Genomic DNA, 27,467 nt, shown 5'->3' with positions numbered 1-27,467 from the left:
TAAGGACCTTGCTGTGCAAATACATACATCGTTAAGCCTTCATTTTCTCATTTGTAAAATGGCAATTACGTTGTGCCAACCTCACAAGTTTCTTATGAAGACTGAATGGAAAGTTCTAGAGGAGCACTCTTCCTACATTCCTTGGGTGACTACACTTCAACATCCTCTGAGGAACTTCCTCCTCCCCCACGTCCCTTTCACATGTCTCAGGGGGCACCCCGCACCTGGCTCAAGGGGCTCCAAGTCTGTCAATGAACCCAGCTCCCAAAGCCTCAGGCTCTCCCAGGGAGAACGTGTAGGGACAAAAGCCAAATGGAAATTGTACATATACCCAAGGTGAGGCCACTCAAGCAAACTGAAACATCAAGATGTTTTTGGCTTTTTTTTTTAATTTATTGGGGTGACAATTGTTAGTAAAATTACATAGATTTCAGGTGTACAATTCTGTATTATATCATCTATAAATCCCATTGTGTGTTCACCACCCAGAGTCAGTTCTCCTTCCATCACCATATATTTGATCCCCCTTACCCTCATCTCCCACCCTCCACCCCCCCTTACCCTCTGGTAACCACTAAACTATTGTCTGTGTCTATGAGTTTTTGCTAAGCGAAATAAGTCAGACAGAAAAAGCAGAGAACCATATGATTTCACTGAGATGTGGTATATAAACCAAAAACAACAAAAGAACAAGACAAACAAATGAGAAACAAAAACTCATAGAAGATGGTTTTTTTAACTTAAGACGCAAACTATACTCATTCGATGTAGGAAAACTGATTAATTCAGGCCCCTCAGAAGGTCTCCCCCTTGTGCAATGCCTTTGGTTTTTAAAAAGCGTGAGTACAAATTAATTATTGCTTAGCAGATGCACTCTTTTAGACATAGCCTTCTAAAACATTAGCTCCCAGGAGGGAAATAGCCACAGGGGACCTTGCATGTTAAAAATGATGCAATCCTAACTAATTCCCTCTGTCTCTAACAATCTGTGAGCATCGTGAACATTGCAAGCCTCCTGACAGGCAGAGGGGAGCATTTGAGGATTCAGGAGCACAGCTCCACACACCTGAAACCACATGGCACTGCCAGGCCCAGACGGGAATGGCTCAGCAGAGGTAGCATCCTGACGTGCCCTGTCCACGGTTTTCAAATTGAAGTCTCCCCAAAACCCGTCAACATCTCACCAATGGGGAAACTGAGGCTTGGAGAGGTTAACTTTCACATGGGTGTCCGTAAGAGAGCGAGCAGGACAGTCAAGGTCAGGGTCAGGGCTTCAGAACTTGAAAGGCAGGCGTGCCCAGCACCAGGCATGGCTCCTCGGAGCAGGCCAGAGGCAGCGGCTGCAGCCAGTGTCCAGATCCCCAGAGAACAGCTCAGTTGATCTGCTGCTGGACCTGATTCACTATCGACTAAACTGTCGACAGTGGCAGAGGGAGCAGTTCCATGGGTGGGCTGATTCTGCAGTGTTATTCTGGGGGGTTCTAGGAGCCCCAGACTGATGGCTACTGCTCCAGCCCTCCCAAAGATTTTGAAATATCCGACTGCTCTGTCTAAAACACGTCCTGCTGAAAACATCTGCCACAGTCTCTGTCACGTGCACCTGATTCCTGATCGAGCCAACTCCCAACCTCACACGCCATAAACATTCTTCTCTTTCTCAGGAACAGGAGGAAAGGAAATAATCGCCCAAGTGAGTATTTGACCACAAAGCAGAAGTCTTCCGCAGGGGCACTGATTTTCATCCCTTTTCCCACTGGCTTCCATTTTCTGTCCCTGCGATAGGGATGACAGGAATGGGTGTGGGGCTGTGGATTCTACTTCTTCCTTCTTCCACTTTGCTGCAGAATTGCTCACGGAACCTGTGTTTTTTAAGGTGCAGTGATGAATCTTCTTTCTTAGAGGCATTCTACTTACAAATTAGCATTTAGGAAGCCTTTGCACATTTACAAAGGACTGAGCAAAAATGTTTTGTTAGCTATTCCTTCCACTAAGATAACACACCAGGCTCTGGAGTAGGGTCTCAGAACTCCTGGGCAGGGAGGCTAACCGTTTGTGTGAGCAGAGTAAACATGAACACATTCCGGGAGCCCAAAGGAACTCAGAGCCCCGCCTCTATCTCCTCCCTGCTGGAAGACAGCGTGGTTGTCTGGAGCCCCCAAGCCTAGGTTAAACATCGCATATTTATCCCAGTTCTCCATGATACTCTGCAACCATAGACATTTACTTAACCACTTGCCTTGACTGTAAAATTATGATTAAAATGGTACCAACTTCATCATGTTGTTGTAAGAATTAAATGAAATCATGCATATGATTCACTGAGAACAGGCTCAAGCACAAGTTGTTGTTTTTTTTTTAAACAAATATCCCCAAGATGGTTTTATTTTATTTATTTATTTATTTTTAAGATTTAATTGGGGAGGGGAAACAGGACTTTATTGGGGAACAGTGTGCACTTCCAGGACTTTTTTCCAAGTCAAGTTGTTGCCCTTTCAATCTTAGTTGTGGAGGGTGCTGTTCAGCTTCAAGTTGTTGTCCTTTCAGTCTTAGTTGTGGAGGGCGCAGCTCAGCTCCAGGTCCAGTTGCCATTGCTAGTTGCAGGGGGCGCTTCCCACCATCCCTTGCGGGACTTGAGGAATCAAACTGGCAACCTTGTGGTTGAGAGCCCACTGGCCCATGTGGGAATCGAACAGGCAGCCTTCGGAGTAAGGAGCATGCAGTTCCAACCGCCTGAGCCACCGGGCCGGCCCCCACACGTGCTATATAGGCATTCACTATTATTATTGTGCATTTAATTGACAAGGTGGACATTATTTCCCCATTTCACACTTGGGAAATCTGAGGCTCAGAAAAATGAAGTAGCTTATGTAAAGTTTCTGCTGCCACTTCCTGTCCCTCTGACAAAATGTCATCCTACTTCCTGGCCCAGCTCAAATGTTCCCTTCTTCATGAGGCTTTCTCATACACGTACACTTGTGCACGTGCACACAGGTGCCACACACACACACACGCACACACACCCTTCAGGTTAGATGTCATATTTTCTTTGGCTATATCTTGTACTTCTCATGAGACTCAACACATGTTGCCACACACAGTGGACAAGGATACTGACATCACCCCCTTTTATAAACTGCAAGTCCCCATGTTCTAGTGTTTGAGTTTGCCCCAGTGGTGAGCATAGTGCCTTCCACAGAATAATTACAAGAGTCGTAACATGTGCATGTGGGTTTGCAGTTTATAACAACATTTCACCTGCATCCCAGCATTCTGTTCTCACCATCTCCCTCTGGATCACTCATTGCTCTCCACATCTTACAATAAAGAAACAGAAGCTGAGAGATGTGACGTCATATAGTTTACAAGAGGTGGAACTAGGGTTTGAACCTAAGTCTGACACCGAAGCTCATGGTTTTTCCACTCCACTGCTGTACTTCCAGGAAGCTTTGGTGTGGAATGGGATGGAACAGCGTGGAACGGCGGAGCACAGTGGGGCGGAGCAGAATGGCGCAAATGGATTGGAGAGACGAAGCTCAAGGAGGAGAGGTGAGGAGAGAACAGCGTGTGCCAGACAACAGGGTACACTCAGACTCAGAAAGCAGAGAGCAGTACGACTTGACCGCTGGACCACATTTCCACAGTAAACCACCTGTTTTCCTTTCACTCAAGGCTATTGTGAGAATGAAATGGGGGTCGAGAGAACCTAGAAAATGTTGAAGAAAGAGCAGAGCTCCCTAGAAACATAAAGGGTTGTTAAAGCATTCCCAGCAACCAGGGAGATGACAAGACTTCCGGGTGCCCTCCCAGTCAGAATGTCCTGACCTGGCGATGCAGTCATCAGAACCGCTGAGGGCAAGCAGTCCTTCCCTCGCCACTTGGCTAATGCAATGTCTGTTCTCCTCCTCTCCACAGAGCTGAGATGTGTCAGAACAGAAGACGAAGGTTACACTTGCCAGGCTCAGGCCAGCCTAAAAAGGACCACGTACTGAAACGAGCCTGGGTCAGGGTTCTGGCAGGTCAACAAGAGGCAGGGGTCGCAATGGGCATGGCATTGTGGATCCGCAGTGGGCAGGGGTAAGGGGCGATGCAGGAATCTAAGCTCACAGCTCACGGGTAGCATCTGGGCACCCTGAGCAAAGGCAGCAAAAACCCAAAAGTGGGTTTCATGATCAGAAATCCATTTTTTAAAAAACATAAATTCTGTGCAGAAAAGAAGTTGGTCACTCTTTCCATGGGCAAAGTGTCATGCCATGGGCAGGACCTAGGCTATCAGGAAATTCTTAGTCACATCAAGTCAAATGGAGGCGCAGGGCCAGGGCAAGTCTAGGAGCGAAATCTCAGATGCTGAGCTGCTGGAACACCTCACGAGCAGTTGTACAAGCTTCAGAATTGACCAGGCTGCTCTTCCAGGTGGAGGTCAGGAAGTTCCCTGGGAGCCCTGGGTCCTGCGCCTGCCCTGGTCCCACAAAAGGATAAAGAGACCTGTCACCCGTCGAAGCCGGCTGTGGCCATGTTTAAATAACTGATGGGATGTGCGTATGAAAGTGTGACAATTAAGTTCGTGAACTTGTTGCAATGATGTTGCTAACCATTTTTTGGTATCACGGCGATTATTCATTATGAATTTGTACCAACTGGACAAACAGTTAACTGAGTTTACTATTTGGAAGTGCTGAAAAGGCTGCATGAAAAAGTGAGATGACCTGAACTTTTCGCCAACAATTCATGGCTCTTGCATCACGACAATGCACCAGCTCACACGGCACTGTCTGTGAGGGAGATTTTAGCCAGTAAACAAATAACTGTATTGGAACACCCTCCCTACTCACCTGATCTGGCCCCCAATGACTTCTTTCTTTATCCGAAGATAAAGGAACTATTGAAAAGAAGACATTTTGATGACATTCAGGACATCAAGGGTAATATGATGACAGCTCTGATGGCCATTCTAGAAAAAGAGTTCCAAAATTGCTTTGAAGGGTGGACTAGGCACTGGCATCAGCGCATAGCTTCCCAAGGGAGTACTTGGAAGGTGACTGTAGTGATACTCAGCAATGAGGTATGTAGCCCTGTTCCCAGGATGAGCTCGTGAACTTAAGTGTCAGCCCACGTGTGTTAGGATGGAGTCTTGGACACCTCGCCTGAGGCCTGTGTCCACTGCCTCTTCAGACGTTTCCAGACTCTGATGATCTATTTACATGACAGGCCAAGGAGCACATGAGAGGCTGACAATTAAACACGTGGTGTGATCAGGGACCAAAGCCACACATTAATTCACTTGTTTTCCTTTTCGTTTATGAAACATGACAAGTAAAAGATGGTCCCTGACTTGAAGCCGCTTCCATGAAACAGACATGTAAATAAACGATGACGTTCCTCGAGCGGAGTGCCACGCCACGGGCAAGCACATCACCAGGTGGGCTCAGGAGAAGCAGGTGACTCAGACTTGGGAGTGAGGGAAAGCTTCCAGGAAGCGATGCGACTTCGGCGGAATCCTGCAGAGTGAGAACGGAGCCACTGGATGATGAAGAGGGAGAAGGCCATTGGGGGAATACTGAGCTTCCTCAGCGCGCGTTTGCTGAGATTATGTTATGTGCCAGGGCCGCTGCGAGGCGCTGGGACATGGCAGAGAATGACATCAACACAGCCCTGCTCCATGGAAACCACACCTAACTTCCTCACCACAGACACGAACACAGACGCCTGGCCGGCATTCAGTAGGAAAATAAATTTGAGAGAGATTTATTTCATAGAAGCTGTTAGTAAGGAAATGGAGGAGGGTCAAAGAGAAGCCGGAATCAAGCTTTGTGAGGATACCATCAATGGCTTTTAGTCTGGGGGCTGGAACCAAAGTCCTCAGGAATGGGGTGAGATGACAGGGCAGCAATGGGTCAATACTACAATAAGGCTGAGTCCAGTGAAACAGCTGTCACTCTGAGTCTGTTGCTAGAAAGCAAAGCTTTATAACCCACGGACAGAAGGCATTGTGGGTAAAGTGGACACGAACCCCCAGGTATTCCCTTGACAATGGCTGCAGCAGAAGTACTCAGTTAAGGTGTTGAGGAGGCAGAGTGCTATCTCGCCTCAACAGAAAGAGGGTGACCTTTCAGCTAAAGGGTCACTTGGTGATCTGTATCTCAGATAGGAGTAACGAGCAGATGCCAGGAGGTGGGAGGAAATGTGGGTGCAGCCACTGGTGAGCCCCTATGTGGCATCCTCAGGGACTCCCGAAGACAAGAATGGAAGGATTTGGGTGGGGTCGGGCTGCTCCAGACTCCACGAGAGGAACAAAGCCGGGGTAACAATTTTGGGTGGTCCCAGAGAAGTCAGGATACTGACAGGCTCGAGGGCTACCACCTCTTTCTGGTTTTGCGAGACTCCGTCTCTGAGATCAGAACACCAGATCGCAGGCTAGGATCCCTTCAAAGATGGAATGGCCAGGAAAGTAAAGCGAGCCTGGCTGAGCAGGATGCCTGTGCCATCCCAGGCCAGAGTGCTGTCCTCCAGCCGTAACAAAGGAAGACCGGCTGGCTTCACCAGCTGTGCTTGGCTGTTCTTGGATGCCTGCTTGGGACCTGACTCCGAGTATCTCCACAGAAAGATGCATGACCATGATTGATGTCTCTGGAAACAAAGGGGTCCCAAGTACTTCTGTATGAGTATTTCAAAACGGAGTAAAAGAAGTAGAAGCAAAACCAGTGGGCAGGGTTGGGGATAGCAAGGAACTATGTCACAGACTTTGAGAAATACATGGACAAAAGGCTAATTGCCCCTCCTGTACCAAACAGCTCTTTCCCTTCTTAGCCTCCACGCTCTCCCTCCCACTCCTGTTTCGAAATATCTTACCTCTCTTTAGTACCTGTGAGTCTCCTCCATCCCACTCAATCTCACCACCAACTGGCCACATGGTGTTAGGTAGGGCTGACCCCAGAAAAAACCAGAACTGCACACTGCTCTCTGCAAGGCATTTGCCTGGAAGCACAGGCCTTGATTCCCCAGAGACGAGCCAGGTAGTAAAAGGAGGCGTCTAGGAGAGGTGGTCAGGGCCTCGCACCCTGGTGTCAGCTTATGATATAGTATTTACTGCAGGCAAATTTTACCCAAGAGAGAGGAAAATGAAGAAAGAACCCAAGGGCAGGATAGGTGGGAGAAAGTGCAACAAGGGTGTAGTATTCACCCTCATTTTTCAAATAGGGAGAAATTGAAGCTCAGAGAGGCTAAGCAACTCAGCCGATATCACACAGCTCTTAAGTGGCAGAACTAACCTGAGAACCAGGTCAACTTTCAATTCCAAACCCAAGCTGGATATTATATCATGCCCACAATAATCCCAGTTAACATTTGTTGAATGTTTACTATGTGCCAAGCCCTGCTTGAACCCATTTTACATGAAATAACTCACCTAATCCTCACAAAAAACCATGAAGAAAGCTTTGGCATTCTATTATACATCATAGGTACTCATACCCATTTTACAGATGAAAAACTGAGGTCACCCAGTTAGTGGGTGATAACGCCAGGATTTAAATCTAAACAGTCTAGTTGCAGAATTCATGATCTTAACCTCTGTGTCATGACTTTCTAGTTTTTGCTTATGATCAATAATCACTTCAGGAAGTCCTTGATGGAGAAATGTGCATAGGACAACGCCCAATTAATCAAAGGCAAAGTAACCCTTGATTTTATTACCTGGGACTTGGGCTGAAAATCCAATGCAGAGACCTCTGGCAAGATGGATGTGGCCTACACAGCAGCCTTCCTCCTGAGATAAACTTAAATACTTCTCACCCCAACAAGACTCGAGGCCGGCTCTATTTTAACACCAAAGCTGGACCTCAGATCTCACGACCATGATGTAAGTTCAGCTCCCATGGAAGGGAGCAGAGTCCTTAATCTGCATTCCAGTTTGTGGGGAGGTGGAACGGACGCTGGCAGAGGAATTTGGACAAGGACGAGTTTGGACCCAGGTAGAGAAACATCACTGAGGAAAGTCAAAGTAAATGGCTTGACGATTCCTTCCCAGAATTGGTTAGATCATTTCATGGGCAACTGCTCTAGGAACCCCCCTCTCCAGACTAAATTAGAAACCAGCGTCCTGGAACTTGGACTCCAAACTGATAGGAGAGAAGGGGTAAGACGAGGCTGATTCCCCTGAGTTTTCAACTTTGACCCTTGTGTCCTCTTTTATTGGAGTCAGGCTCGAGGTGGAAGTGGCCCCAGCTGTAGGAAACAGAGAGTGAGGAGAAGATACTAAGACACCCTCCGAATATGGTGTACTGACCTTCAAATGGGGATCTTGGAACAATCCTTGTGGCCAGTAAGAAAGTAGAGAAGTGAAGTGATTGATCAATTCTACTGTGCTGATTTATTCCCTTACCCCACTGCTGTCAGGACACTCGGAGAGAGTGGTCCTTCATTCTCCCACTTTTACCATTTTATGGGGCATGAAACTATTTGAATTGAGGCCTCTCGGGCAATGGATTTAGCTCCTGGCACTGAGATTCTCCTTTCTTCCTCACAGTGCTTACGTTGTACCAACACTTAAGTTCAAGGTCTGTCTTTGCCCTTCTGAGCTGTGCAACACTAGGCATCTTGCTTAACCTCTCTGAGACCAGATTCCCATGTGTAAAACTAAGACAGGTAATAGTGACGGCACCTAATGTAGTGGATAATTATGAGGATTCAATGAAAGGGATGATGTAAAATGTTTCAAATCATGCTTGACACGTTACACGAGGTCTGACAATTAAGTTTGCAAACTTGTTACAATGATGTTATAACCTTTTTTGGTATCAGAGAGATTACTCATTATGAATTTGTACCAACTGGACAAACAGTTAACTGAGTTTACTATTTGGAAGTGCTGAAAAGGCTGCGTGAAAATGTTAGACAACCTGAACTTTTCGCCAACAATTCATGGCTCTTGCATCACGACAATGCACCAGCTCCCACGGCACTGTCTGTGAGGGAGTTTTGAGCCAGTAAACAAATCACTGTATTGGAACACCTTCACTACTCACCTGATCTGGCCCCCAGTGACTTCTTTCTTTACCTGAAAATAAAGGAAATATTGAACGGAAGACATTTTGATGACATTCAGGACATCAAGGGTAATATGACGACAGCTCTGATGGCCATTCCAGAAAAAGAGTTCCAAAACTGCTTTGAAGGGTGGACTAGGTGCTGGTATCAGTGCATAGCTTCCCAAAGGAAGTACTTTGAAGGTGACCGTAGTGATATTCAGCAATGAGGTGTGTAGCACATTTTCTAGGATGAGTTCGCAAACTTAATTGTCTGACCTTCCTAAGACCTCGGTAGAGGTTTGCTAATGCATTATTTTGTTTCCAGCTTTACTGAGGTATAATCAACAAATAACAACGGCGTCTATTTAAGGTATACAACGTGGTGTTTTGATATTGAATACATTGTGAAATGACTGGCACAGTTAAGCTAACGAACACCCATTATTTCCAAGGTGGCAGGATGCTGTTGAAACAAATCCCAATTGGCACCAACTCAGGGATTGTCACTACTGTCGCATCTGCCTGGTTGACCAATGAGGAAGTCCCACACCCTTCCCCACCAGTGACTACTACCATGCAGTCACCTCCCCCTCATGCTGCTGCCATGTTCCACAGTAGTCAGTGGGGCACATCGCCCAGAGGGCAGGGCAGACACGGGGGGCTGGCAGAGCACTCCAAGAGCCGTGAGTCAGAACCCGAGATTCTGGGAACAGTGCATGCTGCAATGCTCACTCTGTCCCAGTGAGTTCTGGGACCTTTTTCCCAGAAAGTTTTCAAAACTCAATAAGCAAAATGAAATGAAATGAGAGAGAGAGAGAAAAAGCATTATTTTACTGAATTGAACATCACTAACCTTTTAATCTGTCCTTCCAAAAAGAAAATGGTTTGTGCGTCACAATTTTCTTTTTGAGTCAATGATCCTAATTACATTCCTTGAAACAGACTCCTAAATCTATACACAGAAGGCGCTAAAAGAAGTGTATGCACATTTGAAGAAAGGAAAAAACTGTATTAAAATTGTAATAATATATACCGATAACAAAAGATGAATACAAGTCATACGTATACATTTTGTTGGCACCCCGTATGTACGAGTTAAAAAGATAATGAAGCACTTTGATTCTGAGAACCAGCAGTTCTTGACAATTAAAAGACCCAACGTGCATTCACCTCAAACTCTTCCCTTTTTGGACCCACAGACCTTTCCTCCCATTCTCACTCATTCTCACAATAATTCAATCGAAACAGTCCTCTGTCAGCATATTTTCTAATCGAGTTCTAAGAAAGCCCTGCTGGGATACAAAATACATAAGAGAATGGGGCCCCTATTCTCTAAGAACTTAGACCAGGCGCAGAGGCAAATTCAAGTATTTATCGTACCACTACCCTCAGGTGCTAGAGAGGTAACACGGATCCAGACAGACACGGTCCTTACCGATACTTATATTTAGATTAAAATCTAAAAATCTATTGAAAATAGGTAATGAGGAAACCCAAAGCTAAAGTCAGGGGCCCAGATAAATGCTGAGGACAGGAAAGAAGCTGAAGGCTTCTTCCACTAACTGGAGTTTCTGCTAGGTGCCCACACCACGGAGGGTGCTTTATATATGCAACTACATCATTGCATTCTACAAGGAAGGGGTGGAGATTGTGCCACTTCGTGAGGCAATCAACTGACTGGCCCAAGATCACGTAAAGGGTATGAAGGCAACTGAGGTTTGAACCCCGCTCTAACACTGAGCGTGTCTTCTCTCAGCTATAGAAGAAGTGCTACTGTATGAAGACATGTTTGCGATGCTGAATCTAGAGCCCCAAGAGCTGATTGGCCCCCAGATTTGTGGTGCCTACTGAAGCAAATTCTTTTGATAGTGAGTTTTACTCAGATGGATGTGATTTAGCACAGATTGAACATATGTGCCGCTCTTTCTTTGCTCAGGCCAAAGCCTCTTGCTTTGAGAACTCCTCTTCCCAGCTCCCTCTAAATAAAATGGAAGACTCTCCCCTTTTGTTCCTGGGAAGGGCCAGTGGTAGTTTCCCAGGGTTGCCACAACACATTACTATAAATTTCGTGATGTAGAACAACAGACATGTATTGTCTTCCAGTTCTGGAGGCCAAGAGTCCAAAATCAGGGTGTCAGCAGGGCCGTGCTTCCTCAAGGTTCTAGGTGACAACCTTTCCTTGCCTCTTCCAACTTATGGTGGCCCTTGGCTTTGTGGCAGGATAACTCCAATCTCTGCCTCTGTCTTCATGTGGCCTTCTTTCCTGGGCCTCTGTGTCCTCTCTTTTTTATAAGGACACCAGTCATTGGATGTAGGGCCTACCCAAAATCTAAGATGGTCTAACCTTGATATCCTTCACTAAATACAGAGGGTGCCAAACAATATATACACATCTCAAGAAAGGAAAAGAACTGTATTAAAACTGCAGCACTCAATATATACCGATAATAAAAGATGAATACAAGTCACATGTACACATTTTTTTGGCACTCCCGGGATATCTGCAGAAAACTTATTTCCAAATAACGTCATATCCTGAGGTCCTGGGTAGACATGAATATTTGGGAGATACTATTCAACCCACGACTGCCCCTTATCATCTATTTCTTCGTTGTATAAAGACACCTAGACGTTGATCAGCTCAAAATAGACTTTCCTAAGCTTCATATTAGGGTATGAGGAAAAAGGGGAGAGGACCTGGTCTCCACTGATCTGAAACATTTTTATGATGCTGGGCCGTGTGGTAGTAAGAAGATGCAATATAAGCTGGGAGATACTGCTTTTAGTGTTCACCTCATCATGTACTAACTCTATGACCTTGGATAATTTATTTAACTGCTCTAGGAGCTTCATTTTTCAGGTAAGGGAATGAAGGTGCAGAGGGGTTTAGAACAGCTAACGACTCACCAAAGAGTTTTGTTATCTCTCCCATAGTAGAGGTTATTGCTTGAAAGAAGTTCACCAGCCAAAGAGTATATTTCAAGTTCACCTTCATCTAGCTGGGGCCCTGTGACAAAATCTTGCTGATGGAATGTGTGTCACCTCCAGGCTGAGCTGGTTAAGAAGCAGTTATAATGTCTCCATCCTTATTTCCCCATGTACAGACTGAATGCAGGGGACTCTAGGGGTTCAGGAGAGGGATAAGACCCCAAATAGGCAGAGTCTGAGTCCCTAAATCTACCGCATGGAAGGCTACCCAATCATAAGGAACACAAACGTCAAAGTAAGTGAACAAGAAATAAACATCTGTTACCTTGTCACTTAGGCGTGGGGCTTTGTTATAGTAATACCATTACCCTTAACAATGCCCTAGCCAAAGCCATGGAATGGGAGGACTGACATATGACTAAAATCTCCCTTCAAGCCCCACATTCTTCCCACCATACTTTTCTGTTCCAAGATATAGAAGCGAGCGGGATCTGGACTCAGGGTAGAATCTCTGTCGCAGAATCAAGATAAGCATTTGGCTGGAACAGAGCTTATCCTAAATCTCTCAGGAAATTGAGTCTGATGGATGTGATACAGACAAGCAAGTACTGAGGGGTGGGGGTGGGGGACTGGTGACAGAGTATTCTGGAAACGCAGACTGGATGAATCAGCTCACCCCTGACGGTGAGCTCGGAGCCATACTTGGAGGGAAATCTCCACTTGGATGGGCAACTCCTTGGTTTCTGCAAAGGGAGATGTCTTTGAGTTGTGGAGTAACCCCTTTCAGACTACGGCTTCCTCATTTTCCATACAACCAACCCAACGCAGAGCAAGTCTCAAAGACGCATTATTGTTCTTTGAGCAATACCCCTACCACAGAAATGGATGGACCCAACATCAGAAAATCCCTAACAACAAATTCAAACATCAGATATTAAAAAGCCAACTGTTGGCATTAAAAAATAAATAAAGGATGCTTCTAGTATTGCATATTCCTTTGAAAAGCGTTTGCATTTTCCCTTTATTGAAGTGACGGGATTTTATTCAGCCAAACATAAGAAATTTGAAGGCGCTGCAGACTATCCATAGGAAGTTTGTGGATGGAATTTTCTGTCTGAGATGAAAGGCATGTTTGAGCAAATGCTTAGCATTTTAGTATACATAGGAGACGACATCAAAGCCGGGGCTGTTAGGTGGTGGAAAGGTGCTGCATTTAATGCCCTGTGTTTTACTTAGTTTTGTATATTCAGAGCCCTGGATGTGAAGCCTGAAAAGACGTGATGTTCAGGAATTCATCATAAGGTTTTGATCTTTGGAACCCAAAAGAAACTCAGATCCAGCTATTCTGGCTTCATCCCAAGGGAGAGACATTCACAGGGCATGATGACAAATGGGGACGCTCAGTAAAATTTGATTATTAGTTGGGCATGTGCCCAAAGTCACGTGCAGAGCCTGCTGGTAAATTTAACTGGAGTATGAAGAGGTGCCTGGGAGGGAGGGATCCACTCCAACCCCACAGGCCAAAGCCCCACACTTACCAAATGACAACATTCAAGTCTGGGAGAGAAAGGGAGAGAGAGGAGGACAGAGAGACAGGGAGAAAGAGAAACAGAGAGGGAATCTATTATGATCCTAGCGCTGCCCTTGTATGTATGTTCACCCTGCCCACGAGTGTACCACACCTGATCAGATTTCCAGAATTTACCTGTCAGATGAAAGGATGAAAGGAAAGCAAAGTTGAGGGTGGGGGTAGGCAAATCATTTGGACGCATCGCGCACTCTAACAATCTATCCTCCCTCAAAACACACCTCCCCGTTACCATTTGTGTGCGCTTGGGAAAGGGGCACATATTTGTTACCATTTGCGTGCCTTTGGGAAAGCCATTGGTCCTTCTGACTTGACCATCCTCATATGACTGACACAGGCAATAACAGGAACAAAACACATCAAGGTTCTAGAGCAATGCCTGGATTCAACAGAGGTGGTGCCTTTCCTAGCCCAGATGAAAATAGGCCCTAGAGATTAGGGGCAAGTCTGAGCTGAAGATGGAGGTCAGATGGCCCCAGCGGGAGAAAGAAGGAGAGCAGAGTGAGGGGGGTGCTGGTCTGAGAGGGATTCAGGAGTAGGATGACAAGGCAAGAACTGGAACAAGAACTGGAATTCCTGGATCAGAAGAAACAAGAGCCAGGCTCACTCTAGGGCTGGAATAGAGGTCACGATGAAATCCTCAGCTAGGCAATGTATCCAAGGGTTTTTTCCTCCGGTTATGAAGCTGGGTATTTTCAGAGGCTGAGGCAAGCCAGGCCTGCTTTGGGGAGTCAATTGCCTGTGCTGTAGGAGGTCAGGGAAATAGGGGGACAGGGAGCCAGGCAGGTTATTTATTACTGGTTCCAGGTGCCAACCTACAAAGGAAGTAGAGTCTGGCAATCACAGGCCAAAGAACTGCCAACACTTTTGACAACTGTCATTTGATTTAATTCTTCTGAGGCAGCGTTGCTGAGCAGTAAATGTACTGAGGAGGCTCATGGAGAACTTGGCTACTCTGTGGGCCACTGTGGCGTGATGAACAACTGAGTATCTCTATCAAGGGGGAGGGGGCGGAGGGATGGAGACAGCTGTGACGGGAATTGCCCTATTGTTTTGGCAGAAGAATATCGAGGACTCAGAGCTCAAAAGTTCCTCTTCTGAGCCCTGAGCCCTGACCTAGAAGTTTATTCAAGGTCATTTTAATTCAGATGTCTCTGCCCTACTAGGGAGGCCCAGGAGAGCTAGGCTTTTGTAAATCTTCCAAAGACGGGGTGTGTTCAAGGGCTTTTCCTTAACCAGAGCTGTTAAATAAAGGTTCTATAAAGTAACAATAATTTATATTTGTTGAACATGTGCAATTTTCAAAGCACTGCCAAGTGCTTCCTAAGGATGATCTCCTTTAATCCTCTGAATAATCCTATGGACTCAGAACGATGATAAAACCCATTGTTTTGATGAAGAAACAGAGGCTCATGTATGTTAAATAACTTGCCCCAATATACACAGCTGGTCAACAGCCCATCAGAAACTCGCTCAAAGGCGCACACCCCACACGGTACTGCCATGATGCCAAGAGCCTAGGAGCCTGATGAAAGCATATATTTGGTGCCATTTCCTCTAGGACACATTGGGCTACAAGTACTGTTTCTTGACTGAGCAGCTTAAAGCTCAGGAATAGCTATTATTTGCTCAATAAAGTCAGCACCTCATCAATGGAAAGTCTCTGGCCAAATTCTCAAACGTGTTCTTGGCATTTCCCTCACGGCTGGAAGATACAGCTGTAAGAGTTACATCCTACCTGACAATTACTACCCCATTTCTCTGACCCCGTTAACAGTGAGACTCTTCAAAATAATTTTCCATGCCCTCTGTTTCTCCTTCATCTCCTGCCATTCTCTCTGGAACCCAATTCAATAATGTGTGTGTGTGTGTGTGTGTGTAAAATAGACGAGCAATAATAATAATGATCAATTAATTTTCAATGCCCACAATATTCTATCATATTACAACCCTTTGAAGGAGCAAAATGCCTAGTTGACTTCTAGTATACCACTTCCATGTTATATTCTCTACCCTAAACAATCAAATCTCACCAAACGTTATCCTTTCTCAAGATGGGAATAAGGCATTTCCCCAGGATATTTGGTCCCTCTCATTAAAAAGACATAGGAGAAGCCTCCCTGCAAATGCTGGGTATTGCCCAAGTTGAGAAGGAAGAAGCTAGACAGCAGTTTCATGGAATCCTGAGCTGAACATTTACAGCTTCCTGTTGGTCAGGGCCCCTCCGCCAGCTCACCCGAACCCACATTGGGCCGTCTGGGCATCAGATTGGAAAACTTCTTATCCTCCTTTTCCAGATCCTGGCGCAGGCTCAGGACAGGCCCAGCTCCATTTTAAAGAGCAGCTACATTTTAATAGCAGTTTAGTTGGTCCATCTCAGGGGCAGCAACACAGGCATATCCCAAAATGTTGAATGAACACGTTCACGGCAGGTACTGCTCTAAGTTCTGGGGTACAGCTGTGAATAATAACAGACCAAGTGCCCGTTTTCATGAAGTGTATGCGGTAATACATTTTAAAACAATTACACTAATAAAGTAGCTTCAGCTTGGTGTAACTGCTGTGAAGAAAATTAAATAGGGTAATGTGATAGAGTGACAGAGGATAGGGGACAGGACCATATTAAATGAAGCAGTTTAATATGGGGGAAGTTTTCTAAGGAGCAACACTTGAGCAGAGATAGGAAAAAAAGACGGCGTAAGTTGCATTCCCGTCCTTCCAAATACGAGCAGACCTCGTTGTGCCCAGTTGTGCGGGATCGTCATCGACACTGTGCATGCTCAACAATGAGAAAAATTATGATTGTCCCATGACCTTGAAAAATGTCTGTCAAAACACTTTCACTCTTCCTGTCATCTGTAAATCTAGAGAGAAATGAAAAAATAAAGCTAATCCAATATCCTATTACCCTTTTTTATGTTCCCCCCTCTCTGTGACAGGATTATGTTTCTGCCCCATTCCCCTTAGATTTGCCGAGGACAATGGAATGGGAGTGGAAGTGACACGTGTCACATTGAGCAGTTTTAAGAACTAGCGCTTGGGTCATCTCTCTCTCTCTCTCTCTCTCTCTCTCTCTCTCTCTCTCTCTCGTCCCAACAGGGGCGACTCCATATGCTGGCAAAGTAAGATGATATAGAACAGAGCTACAGAAAACCCTCAGTGCTCTTATAAGGTGAATGAGAGAGAAATCTTTCTTGTTCTAAGACAGTGGTTCTTAAACTTCAGTGTGCACCAAAAACACCCAGAGGGCTCAGCAGAGCCAAGATCGATGGGCCCCATCCTTGGAGCTTCTCATTCAGTAGGTCTGGGGAGGAGACCAAGAACCTGCATTTCTAACAAGTTCCCAGGTGATACTGATGCTGCCGATCCAGGGACCACATGTTGACAATCACGGCACGGAGGCTGTGACTGGTACAGAGCAGAATAAACCAGTTCTGTACAGTTACCGGAAAAGAGCAGTTCAGGCAGAAGGTACTTTGGGGCCTTGGAATCAGACAGATTGGAGCTTAAATCTCCCAACTACTTGTCATGTGTCAGCATTTGCCAACATTCAGAACGATGAGTGCGAGTTCCCACTCTCGAGAAGTTAAACCCTCTGGAATGTTTCTCTAGGTTTCTCAAAATGGCTCCCTAATGACTTCCATTACCCAACAGAGGGACACTTCCTGTTTCCTCTAAGTGACTCTACACTGAATCAAGATGGACCAATTTCAGTATTTCTTCAAGAAATTTAAAATTTGAAGATATTCTATTTATATATTTGGTTTATTTCATTGTGGTTGCAAAAGCAACAAGAGCCCGAGGACAACAGAGAAATTAGAAGTTGAGAGAACTTTGGTCCCACAGCAAACAGAACCGGTCCTCAGTTTCAGTCTCCTGTAGCACGTGTGGAGGCTGCTGCCCAGGATGCCTGGAGAGCAGAAAGCAGAGACCAGTACCTCCCTCCCCGCACCTCCCCCCCCCCCGCCCGGGCCTTCCTGCTTTCATCCCCCTCTCACCTCAGAGTTTGTCTTCATCCTGTTCCTTCTCCCTACTTATCACCTCCTCAGCCCTCCATCACCCCTTAGTCATCAATCACTCCATCCTGAATCTTAGTCCTCATTCTCTCAGGGCTGGCTCCAGAAATGTTTTAGGTAACATAAGCTGAGCCTTCTGAGTCTCGATTACTGTGATTGTCATAGTACTTGGGATGTGCTAAACTCTCACTAACTGTTAGATAAATGGATGGATGGATGGACGGATGAATGGATGGATGGATGGACAGATGGATGGTCGAATAATATAGTTGTTAAATTTCTGAGCTTTGGAATCAGGCAGAATGGTTTGGCATCCCTGGTCCATCACTTACTATCTCCGTAATCATGGGCAGATGATAGAATTTTTTCACATCACAGTTTTCCTATCTGAAAAATACTACCTGCATCGTGAAGTAGAATATTCAGTAAATATTAGCTTTTCAAAAATCATTATAGAAGCTAGTTTATTGGATATCGAGGGACCTTCCTTCACGATGATTTTGACAATGATGGAAGAGGAGGAGGTAGATGCTGAGAAAGGAGGGAGGGGGAAAATATAAACGGTCATACAGAATTCAAGAATGGGTAAAATAATTCTTGGCATTCTGAAGACCTATGCTGACAGAAGTGGATGAAACGATCATCTCCAGGGATCTCCGTATGTACCCAGAAGTGATTTGGAGACGGGAAAAGGGAGATGTATATACTTCACTTTCTCCTTCTGTAACTTTGAGAAAGTGACTTTGGAAGTGGTTTCTATTGCCATCTGCTAATGTTCTACTGTGGGAAGCCATTAGAAAGCAGTTAACCCTAAAGGCCCTGATTCTAAATTACTTGTAATCCCTCTTCTCATGGGGCGAACACATAGAAGTCGCTGCCTTTAGGAGTTGGTGCTCATGTAGGAAAACAGGAGCCATACTGAGTATTTCAAATAGAGAAGATGTAATACAAGGAACTAGTTACGAAAGTGTTGCCAAGGCTGAGAACGCAAAAAGAAGGAGGTGTGATAACCTGGAAATGAGTAACTGCAGGAAGCAGCAACCATCCCAGAGCTGGAGGAACAGAGGGAAGAGATGGTGTTAGCAGAGCCCAGGCGTGCCCTCACCACTGACATGCCACCTGGTCAGCGCTACAGCTGCCCAGGAGCGGTGTCTCCAGGAAGTGCTCAGACCAGGAGAAGGGTGGCTACTAGAAGCTCCAAACATACCGTGATCACCAAAAAGGGGGCTGCTGTGGCTAAAGCTGGGATCACCCCAAAGGGATGCAGCCCTTTCTGGAGACAGTGCCAAAAGCAGACAGAGGGGAAGCAAATATAAGCCTTTCCCCCTCTGACAGTATCTCCTAACTGGCAAAACTGAACAAGGAGCCAGACGGCAGGGGAGTTCCGGAAATGTAATTTACACAAGCTCCCAGCCTTAGCATTACAGAAAAAGGTACAGGTATATTAGCTCCACAGGAGAAAGGAAATGGGCTGGGAGGGAGGAAATGATGATGATGATGATGACGACGATGACGACGACGACAATTGCAAAAAAAAATTATCACTTATGGCCAAGCACCGTTCTAAGCACTTTGCACGTGTTTGCTCAGGAGAAAGAAGAAAGGAAAACAGGACGGATCAGAGGAAGAGAGACTGAAGAGAAACAGGCCCCGCAGCTCGGGGGTGTAGCATTTCACCCTGAGAAGCATCACTTTGTCCCTGCTCTTGCTCACTTCCCTCGACACACACAAAGGGGGAAAAATGAACATTTATTGGATAACGCTTAGGGGCTAGGCATTGTGCTGAGAAATTTTTTCCACATTATTTTATTCAATTTTCACAGTAATCACATGTTCAAAGGGAAATAGGCCAAGAGAGGTTGAATAATTCACAGCCAGTAAATGGCTCTCAGTGAAATTTAGTTCTACCTGATTTTAGAGCTCCTTCAAATTAAGTGAAAAGAGTAAAGGCTCCTCTCACCCAGATGGACATACCTGCTCCCTCTCAGAGCCCGCTTCCACCTGCAGAGGCTCTGTGGCCCCCGGGCTGCCTTTTAACTGGAATCCTAATCAGTGAGTTGGGAGCCTCTGGCCGGGGGCAAGCCACCCTGGCCCAAAGGGGATTTGCTTTGAAAAAGGGGTTTTGAAGCTGCCAATAAAAATAATTACTCCTGTCCCTCCCCTATGAAACTGAAATAGCAGAGCATCAAAGCCTGTCAAGCAATAGTTTAAAAGAAAGAAAGGAGAATTTTACAGTGTTGTCACAACCCATCTCCACCAAAAAAAGGGGAAAATAATTCAGTAGGAACTATCTACCATGTTTCCCTGAAATTAAGACCTAGCTGGACAATCAGCTCTATTGTGTCTTTTGGAGCAAAAATTAATATAAGACCGGGTCTTATTTTATTATAAGACCCGGTCTTATATATTATAATATAATATAATATAATATAATATAATATATACCGGGTCTTATATTAATTTTGCTCCAAAAGACGCATTAGAGATGATTGTCCAGCTAGCTCTTATTTTCGGGGAAACAGGGTAAATTGAATAGTCAGAAAAGACCACTAAACTTTTTTTCCTAGCTTTACTGAGATATTATTAGCATATAACATGTCAATAAAAGGTGTACAATGTGGTACAGCTGTATATATTGTGAAATTATTATAATAAGGGTAGTTGAGACCTCCGTGTCCTCACGTAATTACCGTTTTTTTGTGGCAATAATATTTAAGATCCACTCTCTCAGCAACTTCCAAGTACATGATACAGTATTATTAACTATAGTCTCCATAGCTAGAGCCCTACATTAGAGCCCCATAACTTACTCATCTTATAGCTGGAAGTTTATGCCCTTTGACTGACACGTCCCCATTTTCCCACCCCTGGCCCCTGGCAACCACTGTTCTGTTCTCTATTTCTATGAGTTCAGCGTTTTCAGATTCCTCATATATTCATAAGTGACTACATAACAGTATTTGCCTTTCTCTGCCTGACTTATTTCACTTAGCATAATACCACCAAGTTTCATCCATGTTGTCACAAAAGGCAGGATTCAATGTTTTTATGGCTGAATTATATTTCATTGCGTATATACATCTTCTTTATCCATTCATCTGTCATGGACACAGGTTGTTTCCATGTCTTGGCTGTTGTAAATAATGTTTACATGGGGATGCAGATATCTCTTCATTTCCTTCAGATATACAGATATATCCAGAAGTGGGATTGCTGGATCATATGGTGGTTTTACTTTCAATTTTTTGAGGAACCTCCATACTGTTTTCCATAGTAGCTGCACCAATTTACATTCCAACCAAAAGTGCACACGGGTTTCCTTTCTCCACATCCTCACCAACACTTGTTATCACTTGTCTTTTTGAGAACAGCCCTTCTGACAGGCATGAGCTGATGTCACACTGTGGTTTTGATGTGCATCTCCCTGATAATTACTGATACCGAACTTCCTTTCATGTATCTGCTGGCCATTTGGATGTCTTCTTTGGAAAAATGTCTATGCACATCCTTTGCTCATTTTTTTTATTGGATTGTTGTTTCGTTTTTGTTTTCTATGCTATAGAATTATACGAGATCCTTATATATTTGATAAGGGGTTTAATATCCAACAGGCTTTCTTACTAGGAGCCGCAGCTGTAAACGCTCATCAGTGCATGGGTTCCTCAGTTGGGAGAGAAGCAACCAGACCTGCGGTCTGTCAAGTTTATGTTATTATAATATAAATGGGTTTACTCTACCTGCCTAAAAAATCATTTGGATGATGGAAGAAGATAAAAGCATCCAGGCCCTGGAACTAAGGCAGGAGGAAAAGGGGCCACCCTATTCATTTTCTATGCTGTAGGTTGCTATCACTGCAGAACAAATTATGACAAACTTAGGGATCACACACACGTATTATCTCACAGTTTCTGTGCATCGGGAATCCCAGCATGGCTGAGGGTTTGCTGCCTGGGGGCTCTAGGGTTGCAGTGCACGCAAGGTGTCAGCCAGAGCAGGGTTCTCATCTGAGGCTGGAGGTCCACTTCCCCGCTCATTCCGGTGTCTGGCAGCATCCAGTTTCCTGCAGTGGTAGGATTCCTAGTGGCTCATGTTTCCAAAGCCAGCCACAGAGAGAGAAAGAGTCCAGTGCAAGTCGACTAGCAAAATGAGCCTTACATAACGTGCTCACAGGACTGATGTCCCATCACCTTTGACGTATCTATTGGTGAAAAGCAAGTGACAGGTCCCTTCCACACTGAAGACGAGGGAACCATAGAGGGATGTGAACACCCAGAGGCAGGGGTCACAGGGACCAGCCTGGAGTCTGTCTGCCACCACTGAGACTGCAGGACAGAGCAGTGACAAGATGCTGCTGAGAACCTCCCCTGCGTTCTTGCTCCCTCTCTCCCCATCTTGTATGTGTCACCCACTCTTTCCTCGCTTTGCCCTCCCACCAGCCCTATTAACCATGCGGCAGCTTCTGATCACGTCTCTCAGGGTCCCATTTGCCTGGAAACACCAGAAGCCTTGGCTGCTCAGGGCCCTCCTGACAGGTCCAGGAGCAGGGAAGAAGGCCTTTGAGGGTTCTGCATGTGTCAGCAGATGCATGCCTGAGGCCCCTAACCAGGACCTGCTGTGGGGATGGAGAGGCGGGGATTAGCAGGAGATGAGCAGAGGCATGACTGTGTTTAAACCTTCTCCCCTATCTAATCTCTTATTGACTAAGAAACATCACAAGCAGGTGTCTGGGAGGAATTAACACTAATCCCATTCCAACTCTTCAGTGGCTGGCTTACTGGCCCTCTCCTCGGGCTGGATGCTCCATGGGGAATACGTCAGTCACAGAGGATCCCGGGTAATCAATTAAGATGCTAACACGCCACCTTCGAAAATGCATTCGTCCTGATCCCACCAACACCCTCTTACATAAATCACAATACAAGTGAGACCTGGAGCATCACAAATCAATTAGAAGAGGAAGACATAAGTGGGGAACACAGAGGCCATGTGTGGGGTTTCATTTAAATAGGAAAGGAGGAGAGAGAAGATCAAAGGTGAGAAACAAAGAGAGAGGAAAGAGAATGGAACCACCGGTAATTTTTCTTGTAAAAGTTAATTCTATTACTGTAAACTGGGCCAGACAAGGCCCAGGATGCATAGTTAGTCCTGCTAAAAGGTGAGATTCATGGTGGTGAAAATGTAACAAGAGCCAAGTGGTCTGAGATCAGGGTCCTGTTGATTAGAAAGAAGTCTGATCCTTGTCTCTTAGCTCCATATGCCTCGCACAGAGCATGATACAACGGAGGTATCTGGAGATGGTTGTTAAATGAATTGGCCTTTTGTTTTCTACACCAGTGTTTAATCACATCATCCCCCTCCACAGCTCTGGTCAACCCTTCTTCATTCACACATTCCTGGATTCACCCATCCCTCAGATATTTACTGAGTGCTGTCCAATCTGTGTCAGACATTGTGATAATAAATGGTGAGATAACAGTGAATCAGACCACTTGGTCACTTTCCCCACACCCCCCTGCTATTGGGAGACATTCATACAAGCTAGAAGATGTTATAAAGGATAAGTATTCAGTGAGGAGAGGTACACAAACCTAGTTTTATGGGATATTAAAAAAAGACACTCTAGAGCTGGTTACATCTAACTTAAGGCCTAATAGGTGAAAGCAAGCAGGGGGCTTGGGGCAAGGCTAGGGGAGCTCCATGTAGGGAGGAAAACATTTCAAAGGCCCAGTGCCAGAGCAGCACATTAGAGAAAATCAACATGGTTCAGAATGACAGGAGTAGGGACCAGGGACAAGTTAGCAAGTACAAGAAGTGGGGAGTGGGTCTGAGATACAAGCCTGGAGAAATGAGCAGGGTCAGGTTATATTTGGTAGTTTGTCTTGAGGCAATGGAGACATCTGGAAGGTTTTAGGCCAGACAGTGGCATAATCTGACTTGTGTTAAAAAAAAGTTTTACCCCCAGCATGAAGACTAGATTAAAGGAGGGAAAACTGAAGGTAGCAAAACTAGTTAGGAGGGAGGCTGCGACAACAGCCCAGGTGAGAGATAAAAGTGACTTGAATGTGGGTAGTAGTGGAGGTGATGGAAAGAAGTACAGGGGTGTTGGAGGGAAATACCTGGCCATCACAACTTAACGGCCAATTGGACATGGGAGAATCGTCAGGAATGACTTTCCTCCTGGTATCTGTCTTGCCCAACTAGGTAGATGGTGGTCCATCTACTGGGGAGTAGGAAGGGGTTTGGAGGGAAGACAGGCGATGGGTTTAAGTATAGAGCAGTTCAGTGAGCCATGGGACATCCAAGTAGAGACGTCCTCTCGGTTTCCAGAGAGAAGTCTAGGCTGGAGGCCTCAGCATATGGCTGGTAATGAAGACCGTGGGGCCAGATGACATTATGCAGGGACACGTGGGTTCTGCAGCCAGGCCCCGTCCTTCCCCTGGTCAGACCCTGGACTCCCACATGTATAGACATGGCATGAACATGCTGAGCTCGGCGAACAAGAACTCTGAAGCAGCTTTCTTGGGGGGAAAAGAGACAGCTTCCTTCGCCTCAGGTTTGGGCCACAGCAAAGCTCTCTGCTGTTTCCACTGTGATTCTTGAGCCAGAAATGTGTATTTGGAAAGTTAGCTATTTTTATACTTCCTGTATTTGCTGCAATTATTTCCTTTCACTTTCCCTTAGTGTTTAGTAAAAATCTTTCTGACAATACCAGCCGGTCTCTGTTGTGGTAAAGGGAGAAATGAAAAGAGAGCTGCGACCGACTGTTGAAAGGGTAGCTGTGGCCCTGAGGGACTTGGCATGCTGTCACAGGAGGAACCAGCAGGAGGGGACCCAGATGGGAGGTAAAACGTTGGGGAATGGGGTTGGGGGACATTTGCACCTGTCTCCTTCCACCTGGAGACGGTCTTTCAACAGTTCTCTGCTCCTACTCGCTCTTTGAGATAGAGTGTTGTGGAAAGAAAAAGGACACTGGAGCCAGATAGAAATGACTTTGATCCCTTATATACCACTTCACAGTTGAGACACCTCGGGCAAGTTCCTTAACCATTCTGAGCCTTTGTTTTCTCATAGATAAAAGGAAAATAACAATAACCAACCTTGCCATGTTGTTAGAATAACGTCTGTGAAACTCAAGGCATACAGTAGGGATCCCATCAATGGTGCCAGTTGTCATCCCCGTGGCGAAAACCATCAGTAGTGACGACAGCTGAGGATTAACACTCAGAAATCAAGGACGAGCAAAATGAGCTGAATCAAGTGAACTAAAAGGCAAAATTGAGTCAACTTTGGAGTCAACTCCCGGCAATGGATTCAATCCCCACAACTGTAGGAAGCAGAAGCACAGAACAAAGAGGAGATAAGAGGCCCCCGTCTTTGAAAGATGCCAACCTGAGACCATGTCATGCCCCAACCTTTGCCTTCTTGTATTTTCCCTGCGGGGACAGAGGCCTAGACATGGGATCAGTTCCCCTGGGATCTGAGGCTGTCCCGGTGGCCACAGGGAGCAGGTGGCTGGAGCGTAAGTGGGGATTCTAATGTCCTTCCTGGGATTTTGAAGTGCTCTATCGATCCACTCACTGAGTCCTACTGATGGCCTGTGACCCTGGGTGCAGCCACAAGCTCTGTCTACCTTCTCCATCTATTCTTTCCCTCAACCTCTAAGAAACCAAGCAGGATAAGATCTCAGCTGCATCCCCATCTGAGTACCTCTCAAAGATGGGCTGAGTGTCTATAGAGAGAGCAACGCGTGACTTCCAGCCCATTTCTCCCCACTTGCCAGTTGGCTCCATTCCTCTTCCCACCTCCCACAGAGAAGGTGGGTAGATTACAGTCACTGCCTAGGAATTACAGCTGCACAGAGGACAAGATGGCTAGGAAGGAGCTGCATCCAGCAGGGATTCACATGTTCTTTATGGGTGTTTACAAGGCCAGAGTTGAAAGGGCCCGTGGAAACCACAAAATCCAGGGCTTGCTACCTCAAACGCAGTCACCTCAATCCTGTGCTCCGTGTCCCTGAGCCAGAGCAGCCCACGCCCTGCAGGGACACCAACCAGCCCAAGGCTTTCTGTCAAAAGAGAACGAGGTTCACAACTTTCACTCAGTGACTGGTGGACGAAAAGTCGTCTCCCTGCTTCTGGATACGAGTGAGGAAACCTAGTAGCCCTGGGAACTGTCAGCATCTATGCTGTTAACACCAGAAGTCAGCTTGAGATCCAAGCCAAACCAGGAAGGAGAACAGAGCCAAGAGGTGTGAGGGGGAATGGAGCTGCGGCCCCGCATCCATCGTGAGCCCCTAAATGAAACAAGCCACGAAACCTGCTCTACTTCTGGTTTTCTGGGTCCGTGCCAGAAAGCTGGTTTGAGTCAGATTTCCCACTACCTGAAATGTCTGATCTCCTTCCTGATCTACTGTGTAGAGATTCCTCCTGCTCTGCTCCCACTTTGGATCAACGGGGTCCCCCACAAGGAAGTGCACGTTCCACACCACTCTCTCTAGTTTCTGGAGTGCCAACTGCACTTTGACTTTGGGAAAATGACAACCTCTGCAGTCGGGTTCACTATCTGTAAAACAGGGTAATAATAGGCCCACCACCTGTAATGTGCCGGGGCCAGTACACGAGTGCTGGTTGTTGATGTTGTTAGTAGTAATAGTAATGGTGGCAGCAGTAGCGTTGGTAGCGGTATTCTTACCCTCAACTGTAACTCGGGGCAATGTCTTCATTCTCTTCCTTGCTCTGTGTCTGCAGTCAGATCAGTTAACACTGTATCTAACATCCCCTAAGTCTGAGAATGAGCCCCGGGTCGAAGAGGGGCCTGGGAGGGGAGACTCAGAGAAGTGTCAGTCAAGGGGAGTGTGCTGGGATCTGGGTGAAAAGGGGTAACAGCCAGACTGAGATGCCCCATTACAGGAAATGGGAGAGAGAACAGCTGAACAGGCAAGTTCAAAGCAAAGCCCTTTGGACTAGTTATGGTTTAGCCAACCCAGACCAACCAACGTCAACCAACAAGTCTAAAGATGAAGATCTGAGTCAAAATTCAGGTACAAGTTAGAACAGAACTGGAGTGGGGCAGGAGGAAAGAAAGGTTCTAGGGAGACTGACAGCCACGCGATCTTTGGTGAGCTGGACTGATTCTTCCAGAAACGACTGTTACCAAGGGAGATAGCAAGTCCTCAGCTCCACCTGACGTGTCATTGCTTGTATGGGTCACAGGGATGGGAGGGTGGCTGGATTAAAGAATGAGGGTCAGGGCAGACAAGAGCAGTAACCATTTCAGATATTTATTTTGTGCAACCGTCAACCTCAAATGCCGTCCGGAATGCTTCATCTGACAAAGTAGTTACCAGCCTGCCTGGCACCTCCCAATCAGCCTCTCCTTCTGCTACCCAGTCATGCCAAGTGGGCAGAACAGTTCTCCAGAGGAACCGAGAGAGATCACTCTCCTCCCTTCCTAACACAATTTGTCTTGGATAATCCGCTTGTCATATCTGACTTTCCCTCTTCCTGCCGGCAACAGCAAGGGCCCCTCTCATTCCATGGCTGCCAGGCTTGCTCCAGCCCAGCCTGCTGCAAAATTAACTTGTCATGTCCGCCCACCCTGGGGACCCGCGGGGTGGCAGGGTCTCAAGCAGCTGAAGCGCTGCCGGAGGGGACGAGGACGGGCTGCCTGCATCACTTTCCATCACAGCCCCACCGCCTGCACATTAAGAAGAGCGGCAGAAGGTGCTGTGGACAGATACAGGCACACATAAGGAGGATGGGGACCTGATTGGAACTTACAGCCATAAGGACACGTGTTTGTAGGACATTTTACACCTTCCAAAACACGTTCTCACATTCTCACAGGGGAAGCAGGCCATGAGAAGGTGATTATTTCTCTTTTCACGGAGTTAGTTGCCATGCTGCAGACAAA

The sequence above is a fragment of the Rhinolophus sinicus genome, linkage group LG02 (assembly GCF_036562045.2).
Source record: "Rhinolophus sinicus isolate RSC01 linkage group LG02, ASM3656204v1, whole genome shotgun sequence".
Taxonomy (NCBI): domain Eukaryota; kingdom Metazoa; phylum Chordata; class Mammalia; order Chiroptera; family Rhinolophidae; genus Rhinolophus; species Rhinolophus sinicus.
This window is presented reverse-complemented; position numbering follows the sequence as displayed.